We start from the raw sequence: 19,857 nt of genomic DNA on the forward strand, positions 1-19,857 counted from the left end.
AATTTGGTTTTTGTCTTTTGCCCAGGCTAGCATGTGAAGCTTTAAAAAAAATTACTGCTTGAATGGAATTGAATTGGCTTTTAAGCTAAGGTACTGAGATAAGGGAAAGATTATACTAAAATTGGAGTATTCTGTAAAAAGCCTAATAAAGTGTTATTTGAGCTGGTCTTTGCAGAAAATTTATTTATGCATCTATTTTTTAATGTAAGTTTATATATTGATTAATTTTTTAATTCATCCTACTTTTCAAAAGGTTTGTTATCTTACAAATCTTAGTAGGATTTTTTTTAAAGCACAATTTAAAATCATAAACACACTAAATTGTAGAATTGAGAGGGGTATTAAAGTTCACCTAGTCCAAATCCTATCTGATATATTATCCATTTGACTCATTATATAATGCTAATTATATAAAGACATCACAAATCTAGAGTAGCAAAGAAATCTATCTAAGCCATTAAATGCAATCTATAAGGCAATTTATTTTGCTTAAAACTATCCATATTTTTGCAAGAATTTTCTTTTTTTTTTTTGATGGATGAGGATTAGAGGGGAGAAAACAGATTTCTGTTAAGAAAATAAAATTTTAAAAAGCCAATTTCAAACAAAAAACAAAAAAGTTAAACAGATTAAAATATATCAGAAAATAAATTACATGAATGATTTCTCTGACTAAAGACAACTACCTCACCTTATATAAGATCTCCCAACTCATACAAGGTAAAATACCCTGAGCTAACAATCTGATTCTAAAGTTGGAAATAATAATATGCTTGAGGCATTGACTCTTCTACTTATTAAATTTTTCTCCCAATATTTCTCTTTCTCAAGGGCCACACCATAAAAAAGCCTAAAATATATATGATCTCTTTTGAAGTCAGAAACAAGAAAAACTTACCTTTCCTAAGCTCTGACCAACTACACTTTAAATAGAAGCAGTGTTAAATAATCATTCTTTCTATTAGTTAGAATACAAATTCCCAGGACTGAATCGCAGGTTATATTTATACAATCTTATATAAATATGTCATCTCTTTTTTCGCCAGCACATAATAGAGTTAACCCCCTAACTAGACTGTAAATTCCTTAATTATAAAACTATCATAATATCCTTTCATATTCCCCATAGCTTCTAACATAGTTATGAATATATTAGAGCTGCTCAATAGAACTCTGCTAATTAATTACTCAGCATATGAACATGTATAACATTAAGTAATCATAGTTATTTATTATGATCAGATGGATGAATTATATCAGTCACTTTATTAATAATGTTTATTCCCCTGAGAATGGAGGTTGAGAAGCCCAGAAAGACAAAATATTCAGCTATAGAGCAGTCAAAAATAATTACCACCTTATCTAGTTTTTGAAAACTTTTTGAGATTTTTTTTTGATCTGGTATAATGTTACTTGGGATTTCCCTATAAGTGATGGAACATACATAAGTTATATTTATCACAAAAACGTCTTCGGAAAGCCCAAGGTTCCCATGAAACACAGTTACAAGCTCCTTTTTGATTGAAGGCAGAAATTCTGCTTTTAAAGAGTTAATCTTTATGTCTCTAATAACATATGAAAGTCTCAAAATTTTGTGAAATCATAAAAGAAGAATCATGGAAATGTTTCTTTATTCTCAAAGCAGTCATTACAGCTACTTAGAGATCTTTAATTTGGGGTTAAAGACTTGAAGTGGTAATGTCTCTAATGCATGCTATCAAATTGGGCATATTTCTCAGTGTAGTACTTATGGCATGGAAAAGAAAAGTGATTAGATTAGGAGATGAGAAATGATGCATATATTTGAATTCTTTCTACAAAAAGTTAAATTAGAAACTTAAGAGACTTAGCTATAGATAACCAAACGCTTGTGGTATATATAAGTTTAGTAACCATATACTGTTGTGATCTAGTTCAGATGGATCTGAATCGGTCCCTGTTCGGGCGCCAAAATGTGGTGAACTTTTTCTTCTCAAGACACAGCCAGGTGATAAAAGTTCAGATCTTTTATTATCCCAATATAGCCCGGTTAGCTTAGAGGCCTATCTCTCTGCTTGGTTCCAAGAGCTCTCTCCAAATGTCTTTAAATCCAAAGGTCTGGTCCTTCAGCCTCTGCCTCTGCTTTCTTCAGCCTCCAGCCAGCTCCAGTCTTCATGTCATTCTGGTGAAATCTCGACTTGTAGCGTCTTCCTCTCCCGAGCACTCTCCGACTGGCCCATTGGCCTATTTATGCTCCTTCCAGAGAGAGGGATTATGGGTAGTTCTACTTAGTACCTTGTTTCAGGTTCTGCCCAAAACATCTTTTTGTAAGATTAGATCAACTCTAACTACTTAGCAGTTAGTAAGGATTCCAACATCTCCCCCTTTCTTTTGTTTTAAAACATAGGGGGTTCCTGAGGGGGTACACATAAATCCATCAATATAGGCCAGAACTTTGTAACAGATATACATGGTATACATAAATCCATCAATATGGGAGGCATTATACATAATTTACATAAGCACATAGCAATATAACACAGGCTAGTAGTAATGTAACAAATAACATGAATCATCCTGAAAATTTACACATGTCCATAAGTCCTAGAAACAGTCCAATAGGATTCCATTGTCCATTAGTTCATGTGCCAGGAATCCAATAGTTCCTGTAAGCTCTGAAGTACTGCAAAAAGTCTCATCAACAATTTTTCATCTCAGGGAATCCAGTGATTCTTGCTGGTTTTTCAGGAACTGAAAGCTGAAGATTTTAAAGTTCTTTTGACAGTCTCATTGTTAGCCTTTTCCACCTGTGGAAATATAAGCAGATCCTCTTCCCCAAGCAATTAACCTATTTAATTCTCTTCTATTTACCAAGTTTGGGATTTCTCCTCATCATCTGGTAATTACATTGGAGTTGTTTGCATTGGATATTGTCTTGTTGTCTTAAAAAGCCTGTATTCTTCCCAACTGTAATCCTGATTGCTTTTCTGTTGGTTGATGACATCAGAGTTCTGAATTTCTAAAGTCTCTCTGGGTGTGACCTCAGCTGCTATCATGCCCCACCTGTCCTTTGATTGATACTTTAGAGCTGGGCCTTGCCTCTCATTCCTCTGGGTCAATATACATTTAGAGGCCCAATGAAAGCCTCGGTTACATTTTGGACATGGGGTTTTGGGTTTTCTCTCACCCTGTCTTCTCACTCTATCTCCATATCTACAATGAGCTCTCAAATGTCCAACTTTTCCGCAATGAAAACATCGACGAGTTTCTCTAGAATTCCTCTGCCAAGAAGGACCTTGTCTTTCCATGTTCATCATAGTCTGGGCATAATAAGCATTTGTGCCCACTGTGGCACAGCATCTTATGATTTCTTCTAAAGGAGCATTTTTGTCTAGCCCCCATATAATTCTCTTGCAAACCTCATTGGCATTTTCCTTAGCCAAATGTTTAGTCATTATTTCTGTTGCTGCATTGTCTCCAATGGTTCTTATTACAGCTGTTTGTAAATGTCCCACAAAATCTGCAAAAGGTTCATTGGGACCTTGCTCTATTTTTGTGAAAGCATTATTTCCATCTTTCTGTCCAGGGAGAGAATTCCAAGCTTTTATTGCAGCCTTAGAAATTTGCTCATACACTGTTATGGGATAATAAATCTGTTCTGAACTCTCTGCATACTGACCTTCTCCAGTTAGTTGGTCAAAAGCAACTTGTACAATAGCTCCTGTTTGCCTATTGCATTGGGCTTGAATCCTACATAATTCATGAAACTCCGAAAGCCACAATAAATTTTGTCCCGGTTCTAGACAAGTTTTTGTTATGGATTTCCAGTCATTCGGGGTTAGGATTTCATAAGACAAATTATCTAGTAACATCTTCACATAAGATGATGTAGCCCCATAAAGAGTGCAACTCTTTTTCAAATCTTTAATTTTTTCCAAATTAAAAGGAGTGTATCTTCTCCTTTTTTGACCTGAGGAGTTGAGCTCTTCAATCACAGGATATGCATTTATAAAATCAGATATATCTTCTCCTTCATTTTTTGCTTTAATCAAATTCTGCTTTACAGGAGAAGCTGACTGTGTTTCTGTCTCTCTCCCTCCCCCTTGTTCCACCCATGAAGGGTTAATTGCAGGGGGAGGGTCATGAGATGTGGAATCACCTAATTCCTCCTGCTGTGAAGTATCATACTCAGAATTGTAATTAACTCCATTCTCATCTGATTTGTCCTCCTTTTCACCTAGTAAAGTTGGCAATTCTTCCTCCTGTACTTTCCTTTTCATCATTCTATCACTTAAATAACTTCTTATAGCCAATTGTATTACATTATATGTATTAATTATTGAGTTAGGCCCATTTTTATCATAGAATTGACAAAGATCCTCTCCAACCAATTTCCATTCATTTAGATCTAATTCCTTATCAAGAGAGAAACAAGGACATATGTCCTTTATAGTTTGTAAAAATTCAGTGATTTGCTGTAAACTTATAATTAAACCTTGGCTTTTCATAATTTTGACAATGCTCTCTAAACATTTTCCTTGAACAGAAACAGGCTGTTTTCTAAATATCTGTCCCATCTTAGCTGAAATTCTACTTTAACTCTTTTAACAAAATTTCTTTGTTGTACTCACTCTAATTTCTGGGTTGAAGAGTCTTTTCCACTGGATCAGGATCAGAGGCTTTTCCACTTGAATCAGGATCGTAGCTTTTCCACTGAAATCCACTGAGGGGTCTGTCAGCCCCACGTTCAGGGCGCCAAAATGTTGTGATCTAGTTCAGATGGATCTGAATCGGTCCCTGTTCGGGCGCCAAAATGTGGTGAACTTTTTCTTCTCAAGACACAGCCAGGTGATAAAAGTTCAGATCTTTTATTATCCCAATATAGCCCGGTTAGCTTAGAGGCCTATCTCTCTGCTTGGTTCCAAGAGCTCTCTCCAAATGTCTTTAAATCCAAAGGTCTGGTCCTTCAGCCTCTGCCTCTGCTTTCTTCAGCCTCCAGCCAGCTCCAGTCTTCATGTCATTCTGGTGAAATCTCGACTTGTAGCGTCTTCCTCTCCAGAACTCTCCGACTGGCCCATTGGCCTATTTATGCTCCTTCCAGAGAGAGGGATTATGGGTAGTTCTACTTAGTACCTTGTTTCAGGTTCTGCCCAAAACATCTTTTTGTAAGATTAGATCAACTCTAACTACTTAGCAGTTAGTAAGGATTCCAACAATATACAGCTAAAAATAACTAATTGAACAACTAGCTACTAGTTGGATTGGGTTTTTTTTTTTAGTGTTTTTTCTATAAGTCATGAATCTTTTAAAACAATTGCATGGAACAATCTTAAATTTCCAATATTTGATATGTAGTCTGTAATACTTTTCTACTAGTTATCATTTTGTATAAATTTAGAAATGATTAATTATTAACTATGATCCAAACCTATTTTTATTTTATATTTTTCATATGGAATTCACAAACTACATCATTAGAAAGAAATAATAAAGGCCCATTTAGTGAAGGTTCAAAGAGTAAAATACATAAACATATTTTTTTCTTGGAAAAGAAACATGCTAATAACAAAAAAATCAAATGGTTAATAATGAAATATCCAGTCAGGAGTATGTCTAACATACATAATTGTAACTCTTCTAGATCCTTAGATAATTTCAGTAATAAAAAAAAAAATCAACATCCCACAGCCAACCTGGTAATGATATGCCTCTCCAAACACAATATGGTCTTTGGACAACATACAACCCATCACTAGACCCATTCTTGAAGCTTTTGCAGGTTGGTTAGACTTGTCAGAGCTTGCATTTCAGTGCCATAACCTTTGAGAATTCAGGTTTGTCTCCATGCTGCAATGAGGTATTGAGGGAGGAGTTTTTGTGGTGGATATATTTAATGTTTTAAAATTCACACCTTTTCTTTTAGTTAAATAAGTTCAAGATGTAAGTAGTTATTGAGCATTTTGTAGTCTGTGGGTTATATAGTACTTAATTAAATTTTCTACATTTAAAAAAAGTTATCTATAAACCAAAACTGAAAAGTAATTTATAAGAAATCAAGTGAAAACAGTATTGTTATAAAGAATTCTGCAATACAAACTATTACATGTGTCACCTGTAGCTCATCTGTACTCCATAGCTCTGAGTTTACATACATTAGGCTAAATGTTGAAAGTTTCTTAATACCTGTATCTATTCCCATCCAGGACTGAGTCACACAATCTGTATGAATCACCATGCTAAAGAAGAATGAGATTTGGCTTTGTTCTTTCACAATATGACTTTGTGCCTCATTGTGTCTCCTCACATCTTCCCTCTGATTCTTGGATTCATAGTTTTCTATGATATTCAACTCTCTCTTTCCTCTATGGCTCTCCATTATTGTTTCTTCCAATACATACTTTTAAACCTGTCTGCTATTTAGTGTTGCTTCAATCTGACTTTGATGTTTTGCTATTGTCACTGACACTGCCAGTGATGCTATCATTCTGACTGTCATAGGCTTACCCTTGTTTGTCTTCCTCAGAGGAAGTGTTACACTTGTGATAGTGATCAACATATCTCTAAGTTACTTAATAAATGTATGGTTCTTTTCTTAGTAAATTCTATGCCCCCATAATAGTCAGCATGTAAAAGAGCTCTTCAGTCAGGATGGCTTATCTCAGGAGATAAGTAACATACTGCCACATGGCCAGGAGCTGTTGGTGAATCTTCCTGAACTTGTCACAATTCTTTATTAGTTATAATAATTGTGTGACCATGTAAATTATGGATGTATGATAGTAGATAAAGGTGGACTGGAGGAAATTCAAGGAACTACAAAGAGTCTAGCAGAAGCTATATCATACCAAAGAGAAACATCTGAAGAAATCCAGAAAAAAAGTTCTTAGAGCTAAAAATTAATTCTGTGCTCCCACATAAGTCTTAATGCTGAAGAGAATGCTTGCTTTTCTTTTTGTATCTCTTCACCAATCAGTTTTTTTTGTTATTTTGCTAAGGCAATTGGAGTTAAGTGACTTGCCCAAGGTCACAATAGTGTTAAGTGGCTGAGATCAGATTTGAACTCAGGTCCTCTTGACTTCAGGACTGGTGCTCTATTCACTGCACCATCTAGCTGCCCCTGCTCACCAATCACAATACAGGCATTGTTTGCCACATGCCCTGGCATGACCAAAGTCAATCTAATGCAGTAAATCCAACCAAATCTAGTTTTGAACAGTAGGATAACAAAGAAAACTTGCAACTCAACAAACAACTTCTACAATATAGCAGACCTAAAAGGGAAGATTTCTTTGGAAATCCAAGTCGAAGCATCAGTATTTATGAGGGAATTGATTTCAATGGAAAAATTAAACTGGATAATTAAAATATTAATAAATTTAAAAGTAAACAGTTAAGAAATACAAATGTTGAAACAATTACTAGAGGAAATGATGTTCAAGGTCTAAAAATATCTATGGAAACATCTAATATTGGCACAAAATAAATCAAGCAAAGATCAACAAATCTAGAAAGTTACAAAATTGAAAAAGCAAGCAGTATATGCAAGGTTTGGAAGACAAAGCAAAAATTACTATATCAGATTAATGGGAATTCTAGAAATATTGAAAGAGAATAAAAACTAGACTGCAGTCAATGGCATAGTTAGCAAAGTGTTTCCACAATGGATCAGATTAGGCATACTTTTTAGGGGAAATATATGGCATATTAGTGGGAAGAAATGCTGATTCATTAATTCAAATGAAATATCATGACTAAAAATACTTTTCAAGTATAAACACATAAACAGATATTACATTTGAAGAAGTTACTTATGGAGTAACATAAGACATCAAAAACAAAGAAAGAAAAATGTCAGCATATATAAAAATCTTTAGAAATTGAATTGACTGTCAAAAATAAGATATTCTATTGTGAACACATCCAGCCATTCTGGAGAGCAATTTGGAACTATGCTCAAAAAGTTATCAAACTGTGCATACCCTTTGATCCAGCAGTGTCTCTACTGGGCTTATACTCCAAAGAGATACTAAAGAAGGGAAAGGGACTTGTATGTGCCAAAATGTTTGTGGCAGCCCTGTTTGTAGTGGCTAGAAACTGGGAAATGAATGGATGCCCATCAATTGGAGAATGGTTGAGTAAATTGTGGTATATGAACGTTATGGAATATTATTGTTCTGTAAGGAATGACCAGCAGGATGAATACAGAGAGGACTGGCGAGACTTACATGAACTGATGCTAAGTGAAATGAACAGAACCAGGAGATCATTATATACCTCAACAATGATACTGTTTGAGGATGTATTCTGATGGAAGTGGATCTCTTCGATAAAGAGAGCTAATTCAGTTTCAATTGATCAAAGATGGGCAGAAGCAGCTATACCCAAAGAAAGAACACTGGGAGATGAATATAAACTGCTTGCATTTTTGATTTTCCTCCCGGATTATTTATACCTTCTGAATTCAATTCTCCCTGTGCAACAAGAAAACTGTTCGGTTCTGCAAACATATATTGTATCCAGGATATACTGTAACCTATTCAACATGTAAAGGACTGCTTGCCATCTGGGGGAGGGGATGAAGGAAGGGAGGGGAAAAATCGGAACAGAAGTGAATGCAAGGGATAAGGCTGTAAAAAATCACCCTGGCATGAGTTCTATCAATAAAAAGTTATTAAAATAATAACATATTCTATAAACATGATCATAATGTCTGAAAACAAAATAATTTATTTCAAACATGACCTAGAATAATTTAACAAAAATCTACATCTAAAGAGGTGATTACAAGCAATGCAAGAAACAAAACAAACTGACTAAACATCAAATAATTAAAACAAATAATATACACTAAGCCTACTATTATATTTACTTACAATTAATTTAAACATAGATGTAACAATGGTATATAATATTTCTTATTAACCAAATAATAAAATTAAAGTTTGGAGTGTGTGTGTGTTATGATCAGCAAAAAGATTTTTTAAAATGCCCAAAATATCCAGATATGCTATTTAAGTAGGCTTTGACAACAATAACAACAATAAAATAAGAAGAGAAATGGAAATAAGTTGGCAGTTCCAAAGGCAAAGTTCCTCTATTTAGATGATAAAAAGGACTTAAACATCAATGAAGTATCAAAATTAATAGTTATCTTAGACATAAAATCCTTTTGGAAGAAAAGAAATGTAACTTCTTTCTTTTATTAGTTTTACTCATTGGAATAGTTATAAAAGACTAAAGACTGTATTCTTTCTATATCACCAATAAAAATAAGCAGAAAATACTTTTTTAAAAAATCAAATTTAGTATGTATAACATTAAATGTTAATGTTTCTAAGTCTCCTCTTAAAAGAGAAAAGCTTACTGAATAAAAATGAGCATACTTGGAAACTAAGGATTTCAGTTTCAAAAAAATATATAGACACCAAAATATTTGTGTATGTGTATATGTGTGTGCATGTGTGTATGCATATGTGTGTGTGCGTATGTGGGAGCTGTGTGTGTGGGTGTGTGGGTGTGTGTATATGTGTTTGCTCATGCTACCAAGGAACTGCAAACAAAGTGGATGCCTTTTATTTTGGGATGCCAAATTGTGGTTCATGAATATAATGAAAAGCGTGATGAATTGAGACAAGTATAGAAAGACTTAAATGGCCTGATGAAAAATGACAGAAAAGCAGTATAAATAATGATTACAATGATCATTAAATGATCTAAAAAGAACAGCATTTTAAAAAATTGAAACTAAATGTTGTGAAAATATAATGAACAAAGAAGATATATGTCCTCAAAGAAGATATATGAGAAGAGACTTATTCTTGATCCTTTGGAAATATCTCAGTTCCTAGTTCTAGAACATTTATTATAATGTTTTATTTTTTTTCAATGAGTTTTACTAATTTTTTCCCTCTCCATCCTCTTTTATTAATTTGAAAAATATTGTTACAAAGGATTGCTCTCTCTGATAGAGGAAATGAACGCATATAGGAGAAAATTTAAGTATTGTAAAAATAAAAGAAAACAATAAAAATCTTTTTAAAAAAGAAAATATGGTGCAGCTAGATGGCACAGTGGATAGAGTGCTAGGCTTGGAATGAGGAAGATCATCTTCCTGAGTTTAAGTCCAGTCACAGATGTGTACTAGTTGTGTAACCCTGGGCAAGTCATTTAATCTTTTTTCTCAGTTTCCTAATATGTAAAATGGAATAGTGAGGGAAATGGAAAACTATTCCACCATCTTTACCAAGAAAAACCAAATGATGTCACAATGAATCATACATAACTGAAATAATTGAATAACATGTCCATATGGGTTGCCTAAATTCATAAACACTGCTCACAGGTTGTTATGGGCCAGAACTCTGAACTTGAAACAAGGATTCTTACAAGGTATTAACTTAAGTGGAATTGATGAGACAATGGTTATCTAGTTTAGCTTGGTGCTTAATAGTTCTCAAAGTTCAGTATGATTGATTTAATCTTACAACAAATAATGGTTTCCTAGTGATCTAATGATTGGTTTATACTCATTGTAGACCATATAAGCTAGGAGCCTCAGCCAGGTTCATTCAGAGAGAGCTAGGGAAGACAAGCAGACAGGAGGCTGAAGCACAAGCCCTTGGACTCAGATTCATTCATCCCATCTCACACCCTTTGGTGGCAGGCTCTCCTCCTTTGTTTCTCCACTGAAACCAAGACTCTGGAAGGCCTTTAAGAAAGCTAACTGGACCCCAGGAAAGGAGACAAGACTTTGAAAGAGATAATGAAGGACCTGGCTACTTTTGTGGTGATTGCTCTCCTGACATGAAGACTGCTCCCCGAAACCCACAGAAACCCCAAGAAAACCGAACCAAAGAATATTACAACAGGTGACATGGATAGATATTTGTGAAATCTAGCTCATCTCTTTCCAGAGGAAACCATAATTTCTGCCTCACAGGGATCAGGAAAAGAGTTGTAACTAGGCACTTGCTCCTTTAACTATCTTCAAGAATGGTAACATAGAATTATAGCTATTGTCTACTGGTATGTCTAGTTCAGAAGAGCCATTTCTGTGGTTGCTCTAAAGGGGAATAATAGCCTTAAGCTTATGTCCATTGGCTTGGTCTCTTTCCACCAAATGTTGGTCATGGATAAATCCATCACACATTGCAAAGAGTAAATAAATTAATTTATCTAAGCAAACAGAAATTGGAGAAATTATACAGATTTTTAAAAATCTTTTTTTAAATCTTTTATTTTATTTTATAATAACTTTATATTGACAGAATCCATGCCAGGGTAATTTTTTTACATTATCCCTTAAGTGGATCTCTTCGATAAAGAGAGCTAATTCAGTTTCAATTGATCAAAGATGGGCAGAAGCAGCTATACCCAAAGAAAGAACACTGGGAGATGAATATAAACTGCTTGCATTTTTGTTTTTCTTCCCAGATTATTTATACCTTCTGAATTCAATTCTCCCTGTGCAACAAGAAAACTGTTGGGTTCTGCACACATATATTGTATCCAGGATATACTGTAACCTATTCAACATGTAAAAGACTGCTTGCCATCTGGGGGAGGGGGTGGAGGGAGGGAGGGGAAAAATCAGAACAGAAGTGAGTGCAAGGGATAATGTTTTTTTTTTAATAATAACTTTTTATTGATAGAACTCATGCCAGGGTAATTTTTTATAGCATTATCCCTTGCATTCACTTCTGTTCCGATTTTTCCCCTCCCTCCCTCCACCCTCTCCCCTAGATGGCAAGCAGTCCTATATATGTTAAATATGTTGCAGTATATCCTAGATACAATATATGTTTGCAGAACCGAACAGTTCTCTTGTTGCACAGGGAGAATTGGATTCAGAAGAGAGAGAAATAACCCCGGGAAGAAAAACAAAATTGCAAATAGTTCACATTCATTTCCCAGTGTTCTTTCTTTGGATGTAGCTGCTTCTGTCCATCATTTATCAGAAATTATACAGATTAATAATGAAAAAAAGACATGTAAGGAAAAGCTATCATGGGTCACTATTCTCTCTACTAATGAAGAGTCTTATGCAAATGTTTCAGAATTGAACTTGATCTACCAGAATATACTAGGAAATACAAAAATGTGAATAAGATCTTCATCTGGAAACAAGCTATCTCAGCTCAAATAAGAGAAACACAATTCTTATGCAATGGGAATGTCTCCAAAGTTTCTAAGAAAGGAAGCAGAAAATCAAACAACACAGCTTCCTCTATATGTCTGCAGCTTCGAAAATCATTTCCTTTTCAAATAGGTCCCTCTCTGCATCCCATAATACCACATATAATTCTTCTCTAAGAAGCTCTGGGAACAATTTCATTTCTCACAAAGATCTATAGCTTCAAATTCTCTGTATTAGTTAAAAGTCATATTTTCCTCCACAGACTCAACAGCCTACAAAAAGTTACAGACTTAGTTGGAAACCCAATAACATAAAAACATTGTCAAAGTGCTGGATATTTTGATGTATACATTATGCAAGGAGAGGGGATAGATAATCAGCAAATTCATTAGTCAGATATACTGTGAATAATCTGAATTATGATAATTTATTACTTTATATAAGGCTTTATACATTGAATAGAAGTTATCTATTAGTGTGGAAGTAAAACATGTTTATGAAAGTAAAAATATGTTATCATTTACTTATGGCCACTAATTATTTTTTAAAAAGATGAAAATCATAAAGCAATATTCATCTTAAAAAATATAGGCTAGACTTTAATGAATTTTTGTTGAACTTTTTCCTGTTGTAATATTTAAAAATCTTCTATGATATACAAATATATATGTAAAATTTCCTTTTTTGAACTTTCTATAAATATTTGCCAAATAAACAAAAAGTTGATAACTCAGAAAAATGCATTTTAAAAATTTCTTAAAGTTAGTTTCTCTAGTATCTAGCCTCACTCAGACTGTTTCCACAAAAATGGAGTTTTAGCAATTGGTAGTAAATATTTGAACACATATCGATTGTCTCTGTCCATATGAAATAGAGAATTTCATTTTATTCTGAAGGAAATAATACCAAGTATTCCTTACTACCAAGAAATACTACCAAGAAATACAAAGAATGCTGTGAAAAGTTGCACAGGCTTAAGAGCACCCATTTTATATTCTCTCATCATTACAACTATCAGAACTCAATTCCCACTGTGTCAGGAACTGTTAGAAAAACAAGAGTATTTCGATAATCCATAGGTTCAGAAATAAAGGAAGGGAAGCAATTGTGAAAATAGGAACAGTTTAAGAGAAATGACTGAGGAAAAGTACACTAGAACATAAGAAAGGAGTAAAGAATGAAAACTAGGACAAGGTCAAGAAATAGGACAAGGCCTATTTCAAAATCTTACTGGGGTGGTCTGTGGATTGGGATGGAAAAAAATGTACATTTATTTACCCTAATGTTTTGCTGAAATTTAGTATTTCCTTCAGTTACAAATATAGGCAACAAATCACACTACAATTAACAGTACATGTGACTTTGTTACCAATGAAATTTTTTTTAATATAATATTAATTTGTGTATATTTTGAAAATTTTATTTTTGCTCATCACTATTTCTAAATTATGTAGTTATTAGATCTGTCATTAGATACAATGATGGGGCAGCTGAGGAGTGCAGTGATTACAGCACTGGGCCTGGAGTTAGGAAGACCTAAATTCAAATTCAGCCTTCTATACTTACTAGCTGAGTGGGCCCTGGACAAGTCATTTAACCCTATTTGCTTCAATTCCCTCATCTGTAAAATGAGAAGAGAAAACAATAATCCCAGCTTTCATTATGTCATTATGTTATATCATATAAAGGAGAGTCACTTTAAGAAGAAACTTCCACTTTTTAAAAATGAAATATTTTCTTAAAAATCAGTAAAAGTGAGCATGGCAGTGTCTTTTATTCTCTATACCACTCAATCATTATGTAGCCACATAGATTTAGTCTATGGTAGAAAATAGTTTATAGAAGATTGTTCCTTCCTAGCATTATCTTATTTCAATATCTGGATTGCAAGCATCTCAAATTCAACACATCTGAAATGGGTAGAATATCTTTTCCTTTTTTTCCCACATAATTTGACTGTTTATTAGTAGTTCAGTCTCATGTTCAAATCTTCAACACTATATTTAATCCTTTCCTATTACACAGCTCATATTTAATTAGTCAAGTCCTATATATTGTAACTCCATAAACTTTCTTGAATCTATTCCTTTCACATTCCTTTCTCTCCCCCCCATCATTATCCTACTATAGTCTAAGCCCTCATCACTACTTACTTAAGCTTTTGTAATAACCTTCTAACACTTTTGCCTAGATAATTAACAAGCTTTCTTATGGATGGATATTCCATTCAATTCAATAGCCCTACAGGTTACTATAATGGATGTTGAGGATTCAAAGATAGAAATAAAATAATCTCTGTCTTCTAGGAGTTTACATTCTTTTGGAAGGAAATATATGCAGAATGTACAAAGTAGTTTACTGGTAGAGGCAGTTCTAATGGGAAAGGCAATTTTTTTTGGTTTTATTTTTTTAACAATTGAGTGTTCTAGAGATGCGATGAGAAGGTTAAGAGTGTGATAAAAAAAATGGGAAAGATATGAGTGGCATGGTTATATTTGAAAAATCTGGTAATGGTGTCCAAGGGAAGGAAACTTTGACCTAATCAGATTTTGGTTCAGAATCACAGGCATTCTGAATGGAACCATATGGCAGCAGACTATCATTACTTTCACAGTAGTGAAATGTTTATTTTCAAGAGGTAGAAAGTAAGAGGTGAGAAGGAAGCATTTATTAAACAATTACTATGTACCCATCATTGTGCTAAATACTTTACAAATATTGTTTCATTCGTTTCTTACAATAGCCCTGTAAGAGAGATATTATTATCTTCATTTTTCAGTTGAGGAACTAAGGCAAACAGAAACTGGGGATACAAAGAAAGGCAAAAAACAGTTCCTGTTGTCAAAGAGCTCACAGACAAAATTTAATAGTGCTAAACAGAAAGCCCTGCATTTAGGATTAAATTAGGTTTATATAAGTACTCAATTGCAGTAGCATGATTAGAGAGCAATTTATCTGAAAAAGATCTGGAAGTTCTAATTGATTACAAGCTCAGAATAAGTCAACAGTGGATTATCATATATATGCTCTGGAAACAAGCACAGCAGTGGATTATATATATATTTAAAAGCTACTCTTAGTTTGATAATGATCTATTCTGCATTCATCTGCATTAACAGAGTCATGATCTCCAGAGTAAGGGAAATATTCATTCATCCTGTAGTTTGTCTTAGTCAGACTGTATCTGGATTATTGTATTTGGTCTGTGTGCTGTATTTTACGAAGGGTATTGATAAATTAGAAAATAAAATTGATAAATGCAGGAAAGGGCAACAAGAGTGGTGAGGGTCCTTGGAATGATGCTAATGCAGATTGATTGAAGAAAGTAGAGATATCTAGTATTTTTCTTAAAAAAGAGATTTAGGAAGAACATGAGAACATTCTCTAAACATGTGAAAAGTTGTGAGAGGAAGAAGGATTCAATTTTTACTTGTCCACTGACAGCATAATGAAGAATATTGGGTAGAGTTGAAAAAAGACAAATTTAGAATTGATAAAAAGGGGGAATAAAACTGGAACTATACAAAACTGGAATGTGTCTTAATTAGTTAATAGTAGGTACTCTCTCATTCAATAAAAGACTGATCTTCACATGGACATTAACAAACACACACAGAATATACACATGTATATTTGTTATGGACACACAGAGATTATACACATACATATATGCTGTAAATTGGATTCTTGCTCAGACATGTCAGACTAAATTGTCATGGATGTGCTTTTCAACTGAGATGCTATGACTATGATATTTAATAAAAAATCATTAATGAAAAGGGTAGTGAAAAAATATTAGAAATGATTTGATGGGAAAATATGTATAAAAATCTCATAAAGAATGGGCATGTGATCATATCAATGGATTGAGTACCTACCCCAGAAATCATGAGGCTTTCAACATGTCAGAGTAAATGGATGAGAGAAATCCTTGAAATTTGAAATTACAAAAACTGGCCTAAGATAATTTTAATCATTGTTTTCAACTCCTATATATTTGCACCAAATCATAATTTTAAACTGTTAAACAGACCTCAGAATTAAAATCTCTCTCCTAATCTGGTTTACTGTTCTATGATCCGCTAATTTATAATAGTTCATCCTCAAGAAAATCGAAAGAAGCCAGGTAACCCATTAAAAAATGAATAATTGGACCCAGAGTGCAACATTAATTCAATTTCAGATGATTTGAGTCAAATATATCAATAGTTTCTTAAAAACAGAAAAGTCAACTCATAAGCAAGGACTAGGATAATAGTTTTGCCTAAGATTGCACAGTGAGTCAGTGATGCTTAGGGCAGAAATCCAGTCCACACCCAACTCTCTGCTCCAAGTATTAACCACTATCTTTAGAAACTATATTAAATATCTTAGAGTTCAAAAACCTATTTAAATGTTTAGTTGGAAAACTGTGCCTAAAGAGCTGAGTCAGCTCTGAGAAGTAGAAAAGGATCTCATAAAAGAAAGAGCCCTAAAAATGATCTCCTTTCTCCTTTAAACCAGTAAAATAAAGCATGAGATCGAGCTCTTAAATTTACCTAGCTGCTTCAAATTATAGTATGTAATGTCTTTTGTCCTACTTCAACTTCTCTTTGGTATGTCTGGGGTGTGTGGTGTGTGTGTGTGTGTGTGTGTGTGTGTGTGTGTGTGTGTGTGTGTGTCTGTATCTACTTTTCTTCTGTTTTGGTTTAGGCTAAAGAACATGTTAGGCAAGTCTCTTATTATCCTGAGTCAGCAAGTAAACTTCCCATGACTCTGCTGGTGGGATGAATCACCAGTCCAATTTACCGGAAGTCACAAAGTCATTACTGTCTGGGCTGAATATTTAAGACCATTAGAGTCAATCCGTCTAGACAGTTCAGGGTGTAGCTACATAATATCCATTTTTGGTATTATATCCCCTTAAACTGAGAGACACTAAGAGGGGGCATATTTGAATCTCCTAGTCATTTACCTTTTCTTAGAAGCCTAAACTTTGTTTCCTTTGTTGTTGTTGTTGTTGTTGTTTATTTGTTTGTTTTTTTTTACTGGGAGTTAGTACAAGAAGACAGGTTATGCCTTCATCCTTTCAATAATGAGATAATTATTTGTTTGATGGATTAAATAAAAACAGATAAAATTAATTCCATCAAAGAGGGAAAGTTCTCAGATTACTGGAAAATGCTTTCATGTTAATTATTACCCTTTAGCTGGGAGACAAAAAGTTGTGTTTGTTTCTTTAATCTGAATAGGCATTGTTAAAGTACAGATTTCAGTGAAGGTGTTGCCATTATAAAAGTTATCAGATGATTGTATTTTCTAAAAATATGCCCATTTTCTCACCTATAAAATTGTACTTATTAAATGAAGATGATGTAGAAGCAATATGGCATAATAGAGAGCTGTCCTCAAAACCAAGAAGACCTAGGTGCTGCTTGTGACTGTGTGATCCTGAGCAAGTTATTAAAACTGTTCTAGGAAACTTTTTAACACTGTAACTTTCAGAAAAGATATGTCTCTGCATTAGAGAGGGATTTTTGTTACCTAGTAGTTCCCTACACAAGTGAAACCACAAATCTCTCATCCTATTAAGTGAGAAAGGTGGTGTATTTAAACCTTAAACTATTTAACGATCATCTAATTTTGAAATGTTATTATTACAAATGTTGGAAACTATGTTTCCCAACTTTCTGTAATAGAACTAGTTTCAGTAGGAACACAAATTCAACTCTCAGTTAGTTTATGTGACCAGAATTTACATTCTTCTTTGCTGAGACCTGGCGAAGGTAAAGAAAGGTATGTGATGAAGGGGAGGGTGGAGGGGTGGGGGTGGGGGGAAACACGCAAAAAAAAAAAATTCTTTTCAATCTGGTTGCAATGTCTTTAAATAATCATCCTTTTTTCCACAAAAGGGCTAAAATGACTTCCTAGATGTTGGGGAGAATTTGGCATGGGATTAATGTAGATTTGAATAAACTCCTTTGTTTTTATTGAATTAAGGTGAGGCAAGGTAGTGATTATAAGAATGTTCTATTTTCACTAGCCTCTCTATTTTAACTTCATTACACATTGATCATTAATATTACTCTCCCCCGCTCCTTCTAACCATATCCCTGCTTCATTATTTGTTTTTCCAATTGCTTCTTTATCTGGTATCCCTTTGTTTTTTTCTTCTACTCCCTTAATTATTTGGTTTTCCAAATCCTTTTCTGCCAGAAATGTTTTATTTTGAGTAAGGTTTTTTGTTGTTGTTTACTTGTTTTTTTTTTAAAGATATTCTCTATTTCTATTTGGAACTTTTTGTCTTCTCTTTATCTATTTGGATCTACCTCTAGTCTCTGTTTTTTCCCACATTTTCCAGTCTATTCTGTGCCTCTATATGCTAGAGCCTGTGGCAATACTCTGGGCTTAAATTTTCCTTCTTTTCCACTCTAGATATCTATTTTCTAACATGCCAAAGGAGCAAAATCCAAAATAAAAACAAATACATACATAGATACATATATAAACATATATCTTTACATATATAGAGATATATATTTACAAATGGTAAATTTGACCATTATTCTACATCCATTATATCATCAAAACCCCTATGAATTAGCTGTCATTATTTAAGTACTTTATATATGAAGAAATAAATTTAAAGAGGTTAAACTTTTGATATTGTCCAGGTTTGTCCCAAGGATAAACTGAGATAATTTTTTTTTCTCCCTGAAGCAATTGGGTTGAGTGACTTGCTCAGGGTCATACAGCTAGGAAGTGTTAAGTGTCTGAGGTCAAATTTGAACCCAGGCCCTCCTGACTTCAGAATTGGTGATAATATTTTTAAAGTACTTAGCAACATGCCTGGCACATAGCAGGTCTTATATAAATGTTTTTTATGCTTTATTTTTTCTTCATTTATTCTTTAAGTGCTTTCGTTCTCTTTGGAAATTAAAAAAAAGATACATATATATATATATTAGATCGTTTGTGGTCTTTCTGAAATGATGATTTCTCTTTAGAAATGTTTCTCTTCATTCTTTACTAAAATCATGAGAGTTTGATTTTCTTTTCTTTTTTTTTTAAACTAAGAAAATAGAGGCTTAGAAAAATAAAGTTGCCCAGTCACACAGGTAACAAATAGATCTATAGAAAAATACTGATTCATTTGAGAGAATAAACATTAATGTTTTCTTTCATTAAACTTTTTTTTCTCTGTTCGTTTATTACAGAACATCAGCAAATAAATGTTAAGAACAAAAATGTCCACAGCACAGAAACACTTATTGATCTTTGGGTCAAGAAGAGGATAATTTAAGAGAAAAGGGAAACATCTGTTTTTGATTCACTCTTGAAAGAAACTGACTGAAATTCAATAAAAATTGAACTGTGAATTTGTAGAATTATATGGCAGTTTTTAAATAGCAAGTTGTGGCATAATGAATGCAGTATATAAAAGCCTGTGGCTTCTAGCCTACTTATGAGATATTTGTTTGTTTTTACACTGAGGTGGTGTAAAGTACTGTTATTTGCCACTGGTCAATGGACTGGAACTATCATTATGGCCAAAAAGAAAAAATGAGCTGTTTCCTCTGCAAAAGGACAACATAGTTAAGGAAATACTCAGACAAAACTATTTTTGTGAATGATGTACCAGATTGTCTCTTGCTTGAGTTAAGCATATCTTAAAGGAAATATATACCCTAACTCAGTGAATGCCTTTCAACTTTTCAATTTTCAGTTGTGTGACAAAAATAACACAACAAAAACATAGACAC

The sequence above is a fragment of the Antechinus flavipes genome, chromosome 3, assembly GCF_016432865.1.
Source record: "Antechinus flavipes isolate AdamAnt ecotype Samford, QLD, Australia chromosome 3, AdamAnt_v2, whole genome shotgun sequence".
In the NCBI taxonomy this organism is placed as follows: Eukaryota; Metazoa; Chordata; class Mammalia; order Dasyuromorphia; family Dasyuridae; genus Antechinus; species Antechinus flavipes.